General features: G+C 43.6%; 1 protein-coding gene across 3 annotated transcripts in view; it reads left to right on the forward strand.

Annotated features, from left to right (window-relative positions):
• The window catches only part of Caln1 (calneuron 1), a 439,729-nt gene that overhangs the window by 281,092 nt on the left and 139,689 nt on the right, over positions 1-18,948 (forward strand). The window lies entirely within an intron of this gene.

Below are 18,948 nucleotides of genomic sequence, written 5' to 3' on the forward strand. Positions count from 1 at the left end.
TTTTCCTTGGAGCAGAGAGAGTTTGCATTTGTGGGAGTGAAATTCTTCCATATCTAACTCATGAGGGGCTTCGTTCTGTGGACCTTGTAAAGGAGACATTGGTATTATCTATGAAAATTCCTACTTGGAGCTAACTCCCCCTCTAAAGTTCTCCATTTAGGGATTCAAGAGAGACACTGATGCAGGTTATCCTTTTAGGTACGAAGTTCATTGGGAGAGTGCTTAATGCCCTAGGTGAACAGGCATGAGAGGAGTTCTGAAGAGAATTCAGTTCCATGGGACAGAGTGGAGGTGGTGGTCCCATGCCATGTAGTTGCTGAGGGCTCTGCTGTAGTATGCTCTCAGTCAGACTGTGTCCTTCCTCAATGGCAAGAGTTGATCCCCTAGTTACTGTGTGTCCATCATATGGGATGGACACACTGTGGTGTCTGATTGCTTAGGGTGTTGAGTAAACTTCCTCTGGGAAAGTGAGGATTGATTAAACATTCACAGGCAGTCACAGCATGGTGGCTTTCATTACATTTCTTCTATTGCAGCTTTGAGGGGAGAGAGGAGAGAGAGAGAGAGAGAGAGAGAGAGAGAGAGAGAGAGAGAGAGAGAGAGAGAGAGAGACAGCACATACCTTCAAGTGAGCTTGGCCTGAGTAGCTGAGTAGCTGCTAGGAATCCCAAGAGATTCTCTACTGACAGGGTACCTGGTCACTTGTGTTGGATCTTGTCACTACTGATGCACTTCATATAATGCAATGGTGTTATCTAAGGGCCTCCTTCCAATGCCGCCAATTTCTGTCTTGTGAATTCTTGTTGGAGATTACTGATGCCTATATTCTAATTATTAGAGTGCCACTAAATCACTTTTACATCACTTCTCTATTTTAAGATGTGATCATTATTTCATGGTTATGGAATTGGGGAAATGGGTTATTAATCTTTGCTTTTAAAACACGAGCCAGATAAGTTGTCAAGTCAATTGAATTGAATTTCTTTTTAGATGGCTGAAACATTATTGAAGCTGGGTAGGGTGGTACATACCTGGGGTCTTAGTACTTAGGAGACTGAAGCAAGAGGATTGCTATGAATTTGAAGCCAGTCTGGGGTACAGAGTTTGCAGAGTGTGACCCAGTCTCCCAAAACCAACAACCAAACTAAAACCATAGCAAACAAAAATAAAATAAAAACCAGGAAAAAGTAAATTAAAAAAAATTACAACACACCATCAAAACACAGTATTTCTTTGATTTCTTAAGAGAGGTCCCTTTTCCCCCCAGTAAATACATTTTCCTAAGATTGATCAGCAATTTGTTTTTCTCACCTCTCATCTTACTCTGGTACTCCTCATCTAACACATAGCCAATAAGTATATAATTACCTCTTATTTGACCATGCCAAAAATAGGTGACAGAAACAAGTTGGAGGAAGACAGATGGTTTTGGTTCACTATCTCAGGGGATTCAGATGGTCCTTTGGCTCTGTGTGTTTGGACAGGACATCATGGCAGTGGAAGCATATGGCACAGGCAAGATGTCCACCCACTTTATAGAGACAGGAAGCAGAGAGCAAAACAGGAAGGGGCCAGGTATCATATCCCCTAAGGACCTTACTCTAGTGACTTATCTTCTCAAGACACCATAATATCCCAAAATGGAGCCATCAAAGAATTCAAACCATGGTCCATTTCAGATTCCAACTGTAATGTCATTTTTCAGCCCATCCAGATTAACTCTGAAGAGATACTTTCTTTCCACCCGTTCACTTTTCCTTCAGCTCCCATTATTTCTTTCTATCCCATGGTCAACTCTCCTGGTCCACTCTAACCTAGGGAAATGGCACAGGGCATCCAGAGCTCTATGCTTTCTTATTGGCCCTGTGGAAGAAACTGTGGGTATCAGATCCATTTCTTACATGAAGGCCCAAATTCTTCGGAATCTTCACAATATGGCATCTCCAGGATCAGGCAACATTTTCTAAACTGATTCTCTTTAGCATAGCTCCGCCATGCTATTATGATCACAAAGTCTCTATGGGTTTGTTATACTGTAGGTCTCCCTCCTCTGGGGTGATAAAATGGGGTTCAGTGAAGTGAGCCAAGGCAGGGATTACATCTGAGATTATTTGTTTATTTTGTATGACTGCATGTGTGAACATATGTGTCCTTCTTCGGGAGCCATCTATCTTTGTTTTGTGAAGCAGGGTCTTTCACTGACCTGGAATTCACTGATTCAACTAGCGTCACTGGTTTCCCAGCTCTTGAGACCTTCTATTTCAGCCTCCCTCAGTGGCTCAGATTGTAAATTCAGGACACCATACACGGCTTTTTCTGTCTTGCTTTGTTTGTTTTGTTTTGTGTGTGTGGTCTAGGGCCCAAACTCGGGTCCTCCTGAGTAAGTCAAGCACTTTACCAACTGAGCCACCACCCCATCCCCACTCTGTACTGTTGAAATGAGTTCTGGCATGCAGAGGCTTATGGCTGGGTCTTCCCTCTCCCTCAGTCACTCTCCCAACTAGCAAACAACCAGAGGAATGTCCATCAGTTCCCAGCCACCATGCTCCGTGCTTCGCTGCCTGATCATTGAGAAGCAGCATGAAAACAGTGTGCGAAACAGCACAGCAGCCATCCCTGCATGGAGAGATGCTCACAGCTTGGGTGGCTGCCGGGGGCGGGTGTTAAGAGAAGGCTGTGTGCATGTGTGTACACGCACAAGGGACACATTTGCATGAATGTGTCTATTTAGTTTGTGGCAGTGGTTGATATGTAAGAAAGAGGACCAGAAAGGCAGGTTTCTGCCTCTGGTATTCCAGGAGGAGACATTAGCAGCAGGAGGGGATAGTTCTATAGAAAGGACACCATGCTAAGAGACTGCCCACACCTTCTATCAGAACTGGTACCCAGTTCTCACAGGAGCAGAGGTATTTGGACTCAGCTGTGGCTCCACACATGGCATCATAATCGAGGAGCAGAAGACAACAATGACTACTTGGCAAGTCACACGGTTTCTGTGGGTCATGAATTTGAGAGTAGCCCATCTGGGTGCTTTGGCTCTGGATCTCTCAGGGGGTTGCTGTCAGAATGCCTGCTGTGATCATTAGAAAGCTTGGCTGAGGCTCAGGGATGTACTTTCGGCTGCCTCATTGCCCTGGCTGGCAACCTGTCTTTAGGTCTCTACCATAAGTGTTCTCTATAGTGTCGTTTGAGCATCCTGACATGACATTGGCCTCTCTTAAAGTTGCAAGGAAGTGCAGAAGGCATGGGTACTTTCAGACGTGTGTGTGTGTGTGTGTGTGTGTGTGTGTGTGTGTGTGTGTGTGCGTGCGTGCATGTGTGTGTGTATTCTTGTATAAGTGCATGTGCATATGTATGCACATATATGTAGAGGTCAGTGGACAACCTCCAGCACTGTCTGCTGTTTTGGAGCAGAGTCTCTCACTGGCTTAGAACTCACCAAGTAGGCTAAGCTGACTGGCCGGTGAGCTCCAGGGATCCACCAGTCTCCACCTGTGCACCATGATTACAAATATACTCTGCTGCCATGACTGGTCCCACATTGCCCTTTTTAATGTTGGAGAAGACATCCTACCAGTGACTTAGCAGGGGCTATCTGGGGCTATGGCAGAGACTGGATCTCAGTAAGGGTGGAGATCCTTTCATCAGGCTTCCAGTGTGTTCATGTATGTGTATTTGTGTGTGTACGTAGGTGTGCATACATATATGTGTGGAGACTGGAAGTCAGCTTCAAGCATTGTTCCCCAGGATCTGACCTCTTTACTTCATGACTGAGTCTCTCATTGGGGCTTATCAATTAGGCTAGGCCAACTGGCTAGAAAGTCTCAAGGATTCACCTGTACCTGCATCCCCAACACCTGGGACACAAGCACATACCTGTTCAGCTTTTAACATGTAATATGACTGCTAGGAATTGAACTTGGACCCTCATGCTTGCTAAGCAAGCACTTAGTGATTGAGCTATCACCCCAGCCCAAGCTTCCACTCCTGATTGTATTGCTGCCGCCATGAGCCTTGCTTTTTCTTAAGCTTCAAATTCCTCCTACCTTAGAGAGAACCCAATGGTGGGTTCTCTACATCGTGGACGAAATCTGACTAAGCACTGAGCTCATCTTCCTAATTAAATATGTTTTTGATGCTCTTGCCTTCCTGGAGTTCGAACCTACATTGTCAAGGGTAAAATAAAATCAAATGTGATTCTGGGAAAACAAAACAAAACAAAACCACAAGTATTTATTACTTGGTACCAGTTCTAAAATTATAACCTACTGCATTTGTACAGGGATTGGTATTGATGATGGTGGACTATAACTAGGTATAGCCACATCTTCCTTCCTAAATGATATAGCCTACACATCGTGTTCTAGATGGTCTGGTCCAAACGACATTTTCTGTGCCTGTGTGTGAGGCTCAGAGTCTCTGGCATCCAGCTCAGGACTCTTTTACATAGTAAGTAATAACTTGTAAAACTGGCTTATGTGTGTGTTTGTGTGCACGTAGAAGCCCAAAGACAACCTCAGGTATGGTCCTAGGCCAACACCCACCCCTCCAAAATACACATACCTTTTGAGACAGGGTCACTCACAAGCTTGTAAGTCACCATAGGCTGGCTGGCCAGTGTGTCCCAGAGACTTCCTCATCTCTGCTTCTTCGGTGCTGGGATTTTGCAAGTACCTGCTACCACACCTGGGGTTTTGCAAGGATCCTGGGAGTGGAATTCCAGTCCTCATGTTTGCACAGCAAGTACTGTAGCAACTGAAATATCTCCTCTGCCAGTACTTTCATTTTCTTTTTGAGACAGGGTCCTGCCTGCTATGCCAGGCCAGCCAAGCTGATCCTCCTGCCTCAGCCTTGAGTGCTAGAATTATAGCTGGGGGAGAGGGGGACTTTGGACACCTTACTGTATTCTTCTCTTCCTATGTATCAAATTTCTGTGTATTTGTTATTGCAGGGATATTATGGGCAAGAGATGCGAAATTGTGTTTGAAGTTGGCCTTGGTGCTTGATGTAGTTTAGTGGTGGAAAGGAAGAAGGAAAGGGGCAGAAGAGATTTGGATCCAGGACTACAGGATGGTCTTCCTGCTCAACATTCCTGGGGAGACATGAGCAAATGACTGCTTACCCCAGACTGGGAACCAATGACAGATGAATGTCAACTTTGCAAACTCATGAACTTACTGGGGTTATTTACAGTCATTTGGGCAAGGAGTTATTTATAGGAGCATGGATAACTCAGGCCTCTGTGGTACTGGAAACCGCACTATAGCATGAATAACATAAAAAAAAAAGCATCTCTAGAGCTCCACTCAGAACTTGGAGGCACCTCAGCTCGGGAAAGAGGCTCCTTTCCCCTGCAGCCATTACTGCTTATAAAACCCTGGGGAGGGAGGCCTTGTGAGTCCTGTAAATCTCAGGAGCTTTCTGAGCCTTGTAAACTTCCTTTGCTTCCTATCTGTTAAGAGGCTTCCCTCCAGGATGGAAAATGCTACAAAAGAATGCTCTTTGCTTTATGACAACTGAGTATAGTGCTCAGCACTCCATTATGGCACATAATGGATCCTCTGTATTACACACCAGAACCCCAGCTATATTCTAGAATATCTCATAGAGATGTCCCTTAGGCTGGGGAGGAGAAAGCCATTTGTTGTTCAGTGTCTACATGAGCTCATTTGTTACAAAAAGTCTTCTACATTATCTCCTTCTTGACCTCTGAAACTGTGCTGGGATTTTCTACAAGTCTGTAGACCACAGTCAGAAGGATAATAACAAGAACCTTGGCAAATTAAACAGCGCTGTTGACCCCAGTGGTCACACAGCCACCCCTCTTGGTCGGTTTTCTTTCTGAAGAGGAGACAGGGCTTCCGCACTGAGTTAGGAGAGAGCTGTTTGTGTGACTTAAACTGTTGAAAGGGGGCCTGGAAATGTGGCTTTGCTGGCAGAGAGCTACCCTAACATGCATGCAGTCCTGGGTTCCATCCCCAGCACCACATAAAAACACACAGGTACTGGGACACACCTGTAATCCCCACATGAGGCAGAAAGTGGCCAGAGTTAATGTAACCTCAAGGACATAACCCTCTAGGGTTTCCAGATCCTCCCAAAATAGCACTGCCAGCTGGGTACTGAGCATTCAACATGATTCAGGGTGGGGTGGGGGTTCAAATTCGATTCTTAGATTGTGAATGTCTAGCTTGCCATACAGAACTGTGCAGTATCCAAAACAAAGTCAGTAACCTAGCATAAATGTGCACAAGTTGAAGGCTGGGGTGATGACTCAGTAAGGTGTTTGCTACATCAGTATGTGTATGTGGTTCAATCCCAAGAACCCATGTTAACACAAACAAAAATTTGTGATGGGTTAGTAATCCTGGGAGGCAGAGACAGGCAGATCCCTGGTGTCTTACTGACCAGCCAGTCAAAGCCTACTTGGTGAGTTCTTGGTCAGTGGAGTACTCTGTCTGAAGAAAACAAGGTAGAAAGCATCTGAGGAATGACCTCTGACCCCCTCCCATCCATGGACAAATCACCATAGCTAGGTAGTGGGCTCAAACAAGACCTGCTTATCAAACTGACTTGTTTAGTGGCTGAATCCCTGACCACGGGACTGCTCAGTGCCTCCTCCCTATCTGTGGGAGAACTGTACAGTACCTTCAGCTGCTCCCTAAGAATCTATCCTTCTACCCCCAGTTATTGCTGTGTCTTTTTATCCTCTACCCCTCCCCTACCTTTCCATTTCTGCTTAAGTCCTGGACTTGTGGTCTTTGTGGTAAACCATGGAGATGGCTCCAGGGTTAAGAGAATGCTCTGCTCTTCTAAAGAACCCAAAGTTTGGTTCCTAGTCCCCCATGCTGGGCAGCTTGCAACTGCCTGTAACTCCAGTTGCATGGGGTTTGACACCCTCTTCTGGACTTTGTGGGTACTGTACTCACATGTTCATATACCACTACCCCCTAAACACACAATTAAAATTAAATCGTTTTTAAAAGCCCCTATCAAAAAAAAGTCATTTCCAAGTCCTGGCCTTGATTCTGCCTAGGATGCTAGATGTGCTGTCTCTATAAGTAGCCATAGGTGGTAAATTGGCTTGGAGCTTTTGACTCATAGGCAGGTGAGGGTTCTCGATGCCCCATGTTCATGACATGTAAGAAAAATTTACAAAGCTACGGGTATATTATCATGGAAAATCTGCTATGCCTTTAAGAACTGAATGGAGATGGGCTAAGATGTTGACAGTGACATTCTGTGTGGTAGGAGGGTGGAGGTGTTTTCTAAAATTTCAACACTGGGCATATGTTACTTCCATAATTGAGAGGAAAAGTTAAAGTAAAGACGAAGCAGACGCCAGCTAGTCGTGTCTATTAATAGCTATGCTTTTTTATGTGTAAGACTAGAGGTTACCTGTGTGAGGCTGGCTGCTGAGATGGACTGCAGGGGAAATAGCTGTGTGAAATGGAAAGGGTGTTCATTTCTGTGGAGCATTTACTGCATGGGCTAAGGCTTGGGAAATACCAGAGCATTTCACTTTTGAGATCTTCTTTCCTTCCTCTTACCCCTTTCCTCTCCTTCCTCCCCACCTCCATCATCCCCTTCTCTCTTTTCTTCCTTTGCCTTCCCTTCCCTCCTTTCTTTCTCTCCTCTCCTTCCTGTCTCTGTCTCTGTCTGTCTCTGTGGGAGGGAGCTAGGGATTTAACCCAGGGTTTCACACATGCTCCGTGAACAATCCACCACTGAGCTACATCCCCAACTCTGTCCCTTTCTTTTGCTTGTTTGTGTCGTAGGGTCTCACTAAGTTTCTGCAACTTGAATTCCTCTGCACCCAGACTGGATGCAAACTCGGGATACTTCTTCCTCAGCCTCTTAAGTAGCTGAGGTGACAGGCGTGGGCTACCATAGTGGCCTCGTTTTTTTAAATAAACAGCTTTTCCTAGCACATCTTCCACTTGTCACCTCTGGCACCAAGTGGATGTTCCTCCTCTAATATAGTGTCACCTTGCCACGCTCTCAGGCTCCTAGATCCACACTGAAGCTCTTCCCTTCTTCCTCCAATGGTGCCTGAGTATCTCTCAGCAGCGTGTCCATCGACATACCTGTTAGACTGACAGCAAGCTCCTGAATGCCCAAAGTAATTTTCCTGGGTGTGAAATACGAAAACAGGAGGTGTATGAGCCGACATGATTTCCCACTGTGTTGTTCTGAGAGCGGCAGCAGTAGCATCATCACTTGGGACTTGTTAGGAGGCAACTTTCCTGACCCCACACCCTGGACATCAACACTAGAAACCCAGGGAGCCTGGTTTCCATAGCCCCCGGGAGGTGGAGCTTGATCAAAGCTGAAAGAGAGGCTCTGAGTTCAAAGATGTTTAAGGAGCCTGGCATTTGGCATGGAACAGCCAGCCTTATTTACCATTGTGTTGTGATCTTAGTTTCTTTCTAGCTTGGTAATTTGAATTATTCCTTATTTATCACATGTTATGTGTAATTCTCAGGGCTTCCACTCATTAACATTTTCTTAAAATGTAGGTGTGCGCATGTGTGTGAAGAGGACAACCCTCTGGCATTCTCTCCTTCCACATTGTGGGTCCCAGGGACTCATATGCAGGTCACCATTACCTGAGATATTTTTATGAAAGATGTACAAATCAAGCATTTGTTTATGATACAATCTGAAGAAATGTATCGTAGGGGCTTGAGAGCTAGCTGGGTGGTAAGAACTTGTACTGATTGCTCCTGCAGAGGAATCTGCAGAGGAACAGCTCACAAGTGCCCGACTCTCCAGCTCAGGGGACGAACAGGCCTCTGGAGGCACCTGTGTGTATGTGTATGTGCCAAACATAGACATTATTAAAAATAAGAATCTCTGTCTCTGTCTCTCTCTCTCTCTCTCTGTGTGTGTGTGTGTGTGTGTGTGTATTCTTTTACACAGATACACTTATGTTGGACTATTCATTTGCACGTGCATGTGTGTAGCAGCCAGAAGACTAATCTTGGTTTTCATTCCTTGGGGGCCATGCAGCTTGCTTTTTGAGACACTCTTGCACTGAGCTGGAGCTCCCTGGCTAGATGAGCTGGCTGGCCAGCAATCCCCACGGGACTCTCCTGGCTCCACCTTCCCAGTGTGGAGGTTATAAGTATGTACCACATACCTAGTTATTAGAAATTAAATTTTATTTTTTTGGGGGGGGTGGACTCTGGGGTTCAAACTCAGGTCCTCATTCATGTGTCACCAACACCTTACCACAGAGCCATTCCCCCAGCTCTTTTGTTAGATTCTTGGTAGGGAGGGTTAAATAAAAATGCACAGACATGAACTCAGTACTGGCGTAGAACTAGGCCCAGCAGACCAGACCAATATCTGGTGTGGTTGGTTGCAGAAAGCAACCACATAGCTAAGTAAACTATACCCAACTGACTAGTTAACTGAATAAACAGTAGCCAGTTAATTTGTTTTCTTCCTCACTTTTTTTTTAAATAAATACTGCCCAATTGGCAACCACCCCCACTTGGCTGGAGTGAATTAAAAACAATTTTTAAAATATTTTTAAAACACAAGTTTGAAACTGTAGTGTTTTATAGACTACCACTTCTCAAACTGTGGATTAGGACACCAGATGGGGGTCAACAGTGTGTGGAGATCACAATTAAATTGGCAACAGTAAAAGCACACTGAACAAACAGTAACCAAAAATGTAACAAAACCAAACACGTGACACACTGAGTCACATCTCCAGCCCATGAGATACTTCCAGTACACATATGGAAATAATATGTGAGCAGCCGGTCGGTACATGTAGATAAGCCCAGCACCTGGCAGGCTGAGGCAGGAGCAGCCACTCTGATCTTTGACCTGCTTAATCTATAAATCGTGTTTTGGTTTTCTTTGCTCAAACTCTAAAGCTTAATTGATTGACAGAATTTTCCTTTTAATAGAAAGTGAGGGGCCTAAAAGATTCTATACTGTAACAGAAAACAAACAGACTAGAACAAGGCAACTGTTAAGTATAAAGAATGTATGTAAAGAGCATTGTTGAAGCAATATGATCGTGGTGACTAGGACAGCAGGGACATGAGAGTGGGAACAGAGGACCACTGAGAGAGTGTTTGTTTGGTTATTGTGATGCTGACATTTGATCTCCAAGTCAAGCATTAACTGCCCCTCTAGGCCTCCTAAATTTTTTTTTCACTTTGGAGACAAAATCTCATGTATTCCAAGATAACTTTGACTGGCTGTGCCGTCAAAGATGATCTTGAACTCCTGACCCTTTTGCCTCTGCCTCCTGTGTGCTAGGATTACGGGTGTGTAGCATTTCAGCCCATGTGGTTTGTGAGTTGCTGTGGATGGAACCCAGGAATTCGTGTGTTCCAGTCTACCTATAACACTTCATCCCCAGTCCATTAGATTCTTCAGTACACACAGGGCAGTTGTCTAAGCTGGGCGTGTTAGTGCACATCTGGATTCCCAGCAGCTGGCAGGCTAAGGCAGGAGAAAGGGCAACAAAAAAATCGAAGGGGCAATAATTGAAAAATAACACGATAATGGTTTTCTCCTTGATCACTGTTACAAGGAAGGTTCTTTTGACCACTTAAATTTAGTAGAGCTTATGTGAACAAACAAAACCACAAAAATGTGATTCCGGTCTGGAACATCTTATTGAACTGGGGCTAGCTTTGAGAACTCCAACCAAGAACGCCATCTAGCAACATGTAGAGAATCTAGAGGTGGTGGGTAGATGAGAGCTGGGGAGGTGGGTGGGAAGTGAGGGCGGGGTATGTGGGAGAACATAGAAAACCGGAAATGAGGCATAGGAGACCGGAGGTGTGGAGTAGCAACTGGAAGTGGGGTGTAGAAAACAATTGGCTAAAACTTCTTTGGCCAACTGGTCAATTATTTACAGCCTAATGTTAACTGACATCAGTTTAGTCAATCAATTCACTGTTGGGGGAGGGATGTTTGCATCCCCAGAAGTTCAGTGTCTGTGATCAAGTTCTAATTAGTTTGACTGTATCTGTGTAATGCAGGTATGTGGTCCACAATTGAGTCCCCATCTAAGAGTTGATTTTGCACTACCAGTTGCTCTTAAGAGTGAGTAAAGGACTGGCAGTATGGTTCCTCAAGTAGTGGGTGCTTGCCACCAAGCCTGATGACCTGAGTTCAATCTGAAACTACATAACGGAAGGAGAAACACCAAGTCCCACCCATTTTCATCCGGCCTCCACATGCGTGCAGTTGCATGTGTGCACCTGTACACAAGTAAATAACTGTAACAACCCAATACGTTTTTAAACGAGTGAGGTTAAGTGGGCAAACCCGTATACCATCAGGAAATTGTACATTAGTAAGAGTGCTTGCTGCTCTGTCGTGAGGACTGGAGTTGGAATTCCAGTACCCATGGCCAGCAGCTTACAAACGCCTGTAAACCCAACTCCAAAGAATCTGATGCCTACTTCCAACCTCCTTGGGCAGGCATGCTTGAACACACACACACACACACACACACACACACACGATAAAAACAAACATAAATCTTATAAAATTAATTCTGTGTCTACGAATCTATCACCCCAAATCCATCTGCAAGTGCAGCTGAAAGAATGGAATATTGTATAATTATTAAAAATAATGTCATCATCTTTTAGTCACTGGAAAAGTCACTCTAGAGATTGGATTTATGGTGTAATTACATAGATGTTCTACCGCTATTATAAATTCATTTGTGTTCATCTGTTATGCAACTCTTTACAGTCATGTTAAATCCATTTATATTCATAGAGAAAAGCTGCAGGAAATGCAATAAATATAATGCTACTTGTTATTATTTATATCAATAGAAGTGAAGATAATTTTTGTTCTTTATACTTGTTTTTTATCCCCTGCAATTTCTATAATTAGGCAGAATGGAATATTTTGGGGTTTTTCATTCCATTTATTTATTTATTTGGGGGAGGGGATCTTGAACTCTAGTATGTGTATGAGTCAGGGGACAAATTGTAGGGACCAATTTTCTTTTTGCTCCTTGTGGGTCCTGGTGATTGAACTCACGTCTTGACTCAGGTGTCTACTCACTGAACTGTCTTGAAGACTCCGCTCCCCTTTTATATTTTTAAATTAGGGCCTTACTATAGCACTAACTGGCTTTGAATTTGGGGGGTTGTCTTCCTCATCGTTTCCATTGTGGCATTATGGGCACACCTCGCTGTGCCTGACAATTCTGTTTTATTATAATTCTGATGAAGTGAACAAAATTTCAGAGTAATCAATTGCATTATAAAACAGCTGTTTGCCATGACAAAATAAAGAGGAACTGGACGCGAAGGGCTTTCTTATATATGAAGCCTGTGGTGTGGTGCACAAAACACAAAATTAATGTCCAAGCATGCAAACACGATATCCAAATGAATCACAGCCACCAGATGCCAGGAGGGAAGGCTTAGGTACTGAGTGATGTTGGCTCAGTGGTAGCTGCCCACCCCAGGCTGCTATGTGGCCTTCAGCTGTGGAGGCCACAGAAAACCCACTGCCAAGTGAACAGATGGGACTCCACACATACCCAAGTAATGTGCTGACAAACTCACACTTTAGGAGACTGTCTGAACTGATGTTCTAATCAAGAGAGGCATTCAAAGCAGTTTAAAGGCTGTGGCTGTGTCTCAGTTGGGAGAGTGCTTATCTAACACACACGAAGTGCTAGATCTGATCCCCAATGACATGTATAAACTGAACATGGTGGTGGCACATGCCTGTTATTCCCAGGACTTGGAAAGTAGAGGCAGGAGGATCATAGATTTAAAGTTATTTTGCCTACAAATTGAGTTGGAAGCCAGTCTCCTCAAAAATTGGGGGGGGGCTCTGGGGGCAATTTTAAAAATCCATTTGAAATCACTGTTGACTGTTTTTTAAACCCGTAGGGAATGAGTTGATCAGTGAGTTTGGCAGAAGGAATAAAAAGTGACCCAAAAGATCCACAGTTGTTTCATCCTGTAGAACTTTCCCAAGTTTATACCGAAAGCCATTTTTTAGTCTTTTGGGTGAAAGCAAGTGTGATTTTCTGTCGCTCAGCTGACTCATCCTCCAAGTGCCTGGCACACAGTGTGGCACATCCTCCAAGTGCCTGACACACAGTGTGTCATGCAAATAAGATTTCTAGAAAGCACAGAACGGTTCATGGAGACTATACAAATAGGTGGTACAGGCCTGCAATCCCAATGCTTGGGAAGGTGAGGCAGAAGGATTTCTGTGAGTTTCAAGGCAGCTACATAATAAGACCCTGTCTCACAAAAAGCAAGAAATGAACAAATCTCCTCCTGCAGAGAGAGAGAGAGAGAGAGAGAGAGAGAGAGAGAGAGAGAGAGAGGGGAGAGAGAGAGAGAGAAACTATTTTGTCTTGCCCTGGAACTCATTATGGTTTATGCTTGGGGGGGGGGTGAGTGTCATAGGAAGGAGCCAATTGCCTGTGGAAGCTGGTTTGGACAGGTGCAGATAAATAGTCTCAGGCTGAAACAAGGCTGTGGACCCCTTACTGTCTTGTGGGGCTTTGGTGTGTTTTATTTTTCCGGCTTTGACTACTTTCATTTCTCAGGACCTACTTCTAACTCCTTTTTGCTAGTGTCGTAGAAAGCAGTTTGGGACTCAGGGCTTTTTCTGGCCACCTTCTGAATTGTCTCATCAGCAAGTGTGTAGTCCGTTATTGCTCTGGCAAAAATACCACCGGCTGGGTAGGTTATAAAACAGAGCCGTTGTGTGCTCTCAGCCCCAGAGTGGGATGAAGCTCTGCTGACAGCCCTCTTGCTGCTTGTAGAGCGCTGACTTCTTGAATGCTCACAAGATGAGAGGAGTGAGCCGGACGTGTACATATATGGCAGCCAGAAGTTGCATCTGGTGTCTTCCTGATTTTGAAACAGGGTCTCTCTCTTCACTGGATTTGGAGCTTGCAGATTTGGTTAGACTGGCTGGCCAGTGAGGCCTAGGGATCCTCCTGTCTTGCTTTCCAGTTCTGGGATTGAAAGTGTATGCCACCACACTCAGCCTCTAATGTGATTCTGGGGTTTGAACTCAGGTCCTCAAGCTTGTAAGGCATGAGGACCTTGTAAGGCATGCTTGTTAAGCCATCTCTCCAGCCCCATGAAGTCTCTTTTATAAGGGCTTTGGATGTCTTTTGTGAGGACTCTACCCTCATGACCTAAGGACATCCCAGAATAAGCACCAGTATGTACTTTTGGGAGACTACACGGGATGCTTGGGTTGTTGTTGTTATTATCTTATTAGGTTTATCTTACTAGGTTCTTTGTGTCTACCATGGCTTTGTTTCCAAATTTTAGTGCTTTGTGTCTTAGTGGCAATGAATACCTTACTAAAAAAATAAAGGGGATATTTGAATTTAATAAAATAACTTCTAACTCACGGGTTTTACTTACTATTATTGTTGTTATTATTTGACGGTTTTATGAGTGTACACAATGAACTTTAATAACTTTCAACACCTTCCGCTCCTTCTCTCTCATCTCTCCTCCTCTCCACCGGAACCCTCAGCAGGTCCCCCTCTTATGTTTTCTACTTCTGTGTGTGTCTTACTGAGGTTAGAGTTTCTTGCCTGGGAGTTGATGAGAACTTGCTTACTAGAGCAGGGCAGCTCCACCACTGAGGAAATGACACCCCTCCTCCAACAGCCACTCACTGCCAATGGCCTCTGGGGAGGGGTGGAGCCTTAAGGCCCCTCCTCCATCCTTGATGAAATATTGACAGGTCCAGTCTTGTGCAGGTATTGTATGGATTACCACAGATTCGGAGTACAATGGTTGTGCCACGTCCAGAGGGCATCCTTGCCCTGTACATTTTCCCCTTCCTCTGGCTTTTACATTCTCTCTTTCCTGCCTTCTACAACCTTCCCTGAGCCCTGGAGGCGGTGATAAAGCTGCTTCATTTAGAACTGAAACTCCACCAACGTTTATTCGCAGGGCTCTGTTGGAGTGAGAAACTTCTCTGATAAAACGCTGAGCTCAACACTTACCTGGAGTAAGGATGCAGTAGATTTTGCAATCACAAATATGTGATTGCTGTCATCAAATGACCTTTCAGTCTGTGATAGCAGGAACATGTGTTTATTATTGCTTCAAATAATTGACATGATGCAGTAGTCAACTAATTTCCTAATATTAAATAAACCCAACATTGCTAGGATTGATAAGACTCATCACATCAGGCCATTTCATAACACTGAATTTATAATGCAATTTAAAACTTTGATTTACCATTGATTTTGATTTTTTTCTTCATCCATATTCATAATCACTGTGTCATCATTTTGTCTTGAGCCATAGTTGCCTAGCATGATAAAATTAATTTGTTTACTTTTAAGGTTATTTTTGTGATCTACAATAATCTCCATATACTAAGGACTTTATGAACTTGAATCTGAGCAGCTGGTTCACACAGGGCCTCATTCCACTGGAAACATTATTCCTTTGGTTCAGTTTTTGTTTGATTTTTGTTTTGGTTTGGTTTGGTTTTTGTTTGCAGACAAGGGCCCTGAATAATCTAGAACTTATGTACTTCTTTTCTTCTTTTTTTCCTTCCTTCCTTCCTTTCTTTTTTCTTTTTCTTCTTTCTTTCTTTCTTTCTTTCTTCCTTTCTTTTTGAATCATTATCTTACTCTGTACTCCAGGCTGGTCTACAGCTCTCTGTGTAATTTGCAGTGTGTTTCCTGCCTCTGCCTCCTAAACAGTGGGTTTACCTGTGTGAGCTGCCTTACCTTGTTTGAAACAGTTCTTCAGTAAGCATTTTTGTTGCTGGGTTTTTTTTTTTTTTTTTTTTTTTTTTTTGAGACAGGGTTTCTCTGTGTATCCTTGGCTGTCCTGGAACTCACTCTGTAAACCAAGCTGGTCTTGAACTCACAGAGATCTGCCTGCCTCTACCTCTGGAGAGCTGGAGTAAAGGTGTGCGCCACCACATCTGACCCTTTGATAAACATTTCAGGCTAGTTATTCTGTTTTTAAAAGGCATGCTAGCCTCAGGAAGTCAGCGTTACTTTCTTGTATTAGTACAGCACACATTTTTGCTTTTATGATATTTACTAATCAAGACGATTGTTGATTTTAGTGATTTGGAGAAAAGTACACTTTTCTATTTTAATGGATAATTCTTTTTCCTTTTTTGTTTTCTATCCTGGTATCTTTAACATCCATCTTCTTTTACTCTGTCTTCATTCTTTTTCTTGTGAGTTTCCCCTGAAATTCTTATTAAAGAATTAACTTATTTAGTTTTTATTAACTAAGGGATTAGATGTGATGTGTGTGTCTGTGTGTGTGTGTGTGTGTGTGTGTTTGAGAGAGAGAGGGGGGAGAGGGAGAGGGAGAGAGGGAGGGAGAGCGAGAGCAAAAGAGAGAGAGAGGGAGAGAGAGAGGCGGGGGGATTGGGGAGAAATCCTGCTAGCTTCTCCAGGACAGGAACAACTATGGTGTGAAGAGGACAAACACAGGCTTTATTTAGGATTGAGAAGGGCGTCTAGTGAAAATATTAAAATATATAAAAATTTTATTTTATATCTACATAGTATTATCAAACCCATAATTAGCCTTTTTATCCCATAATTTTTTTCATGAGTATTTTTTGATAACAACCCTACCTAAATCTCACTTTTATTTTTAGTTGTTTTAGGTAGATAAACCCTTATCCATCCACTTCCCTTAATAATTTTTCATTGTTTGGTCTCCTCTTTGTAAGAATTATAGCGTTGGATCCATTTTTATGAGCCAGTGTGGGACAATCTATCTTCTATTTGAGAGATAATCCCCTGATAGTTCCTTTGTATCTATCGCTTATCAAGGTTCGGTGTCCCATGGACATAGTTTTGTTTTAAGCTGATTTCTTTGTTTTCTGTCTTTGACTTTATTGATTGCTTTATGTATTTCATCCCTTAACTTAATTAGAATAGCAGCTGCCCTCCATATAATCCCTTTACAGCTGCTTATTTTTACCTTTGTCAAATACAAAATTACATTTTTTTTAGTATAAAATTAAAGAAAACAAACATAGTCTCGGTTCCTAAAAGGAATCTGGCTTAAGTTCACTTTATCTGTTGCCATCCCAAGGTCTGCTTTTTAAAACTGAAATGCTATAGATTCATCTGCACTTGCAAGAAGGAGCCTTGTCTACATTTCCCAGTCTCCTTTAATGCTATCTGTGTTTGTTTCTCTCCCTGTTGCTGATAAAAAGAAAACAAAAAACCACTCTGACAGAAGTGATTTGAAGGAGAAAGGGTTGGTTTTGGCTCTCTGTTGAAGGAGATACAGTCCACCACAGTGAGAGAAGCCCGGCGGCAGGAGTGTAAGGCCGCTGGTTACACTGTATCAGGAAGCAGAGAGAGGCAGTTGATGGCTGCACTCAGGGGAAAGTCATGCTCCTTTGGGGAGAAGACCGTTGGTAGGCTGCTCATGTCCCAGTGGATGACCACCATTTCTGAGCATGTGGGAAGTGTTAACTGGACTTGGGGTTGTCAGTAAGAAAAGTAGAGAGAACATGAAGCTGGGAGGGAGAAGAGTGGGGGATGACAGGAAGAATTGGGGGAGACAGTGATGGAAGAGACACAGGAAGACAGCTGGTCTTGTCCTCTATCCTCTACACAGGCATGCATGGATGAATTTTATTTTATTTTTTAGAATTAGCAATAGCAAGTGAATTGTGGTTTGCAGGTGAGGAGGCTAGAATGACGTGGATTGTTTTTACAAGGGTGACCTGTGGGACCCTTGCGCTTATGATGGCATGACTCAGTAACTGGATTGTAATGTCTTCCTCAGTCTTTCACTGAACCTGGAACTCACCAATTAGGCAGGAGTAGCTGGCCAGTGAGCCATAGTGATCCTCTTGTCTCCACTTCCCCAATGTATTAGTACAGGTATGTGTCACCATGCCTGGAGTATTTATGTAGGAGCTGGAGGGCTGAACTCGAGTCCTCATGCCTGAGTGACAAGTACTTTACTAATGTACTGAGCCATCTTCCTAACCCATATAAATTTCACAACTTTTGTATAAGCATAGTTGGAAATGGAGCTTAGAAGTTCACACACACACACACACACACACACACACACACACACACACGTAGTTACCCCCAGAAGCCAGGAAGGTGTGTTGGATCCCGTGAGTCTAGAGTTCCAGGCATCTATGAGCTGTCCAGTGTAGGTGCTGGGATCTGAACTTGGGTCCTTTGTAAGAGCAGTACATGCTCTTAACCACTGAGCCATCTCTCCAGCCCCTCCTCTTCTTGTCTAGATTTAGTATCATCATGCTATCTTTATTCTCTATTTGTCATTCTGATAGCTCAGAAATTACATTTTGATAGGAGTTTTAATTTTCCTTTCTCGTCCTTCTAGTGTTTGTTAACCAGGGATATATCTCTCCTGTGAACCGCTACTGCTATCTTTTGCCATTGTGATGGTTAATTTTAGCAACTTGATTAGATTAGGAAATGCCTGCAGCCTTAGTGCGGCATACTATTGGACATGTCTGAGGGTGTTTCTGGAAGGGACTGATTGAGGGAGGAAGAATCATACTGAATGTGGTGTGGGTGTCACTGTTGCATGGCCTTGGGTCCCTGACTGAATATGGAACAAACAAACAAACAACACAGAAAGTGAAATGAATGCCAGCACTCATGCTATTGGCGTGCTGATTGTTTTATTTCCTTTCTGTTGCTGTGAGAAAACACCCTGACCACGTGCTTGCAACTTAAGGGAAGAAAGGGTATCTTAGCTTATACTTCCAGGTCACACTCCATCAGTGAATAAAGTCAGGGCAGGAACCCAAGCAGCAATTTAAAGCAGAAGCCATGAAGGAACACTGACTTGGTGGCCAATCCCCATACTCAACTATCTTTCTTATAGACCCCACAGCAACCTCCTCAGGGAACGGTGCTGCCCACAATGAGCATTAACAATCAAGGTAATTCCCCCCCCCCCA

Source organism: Phodopus roborovskii, unplaced genomic scaffold (genome assembly GCF_943737965.1).
Source record: "Phodopus roborovskii unplaced genomic scaffold, PHOROB, whole genome shotgun sequence".
NCBI classification, from domain to species: Eukaryota; Metazoa; Chordata; class Mammalia; order Rodentia; family Cricetidae; genus Phodopus; species Phodopus roborovskii.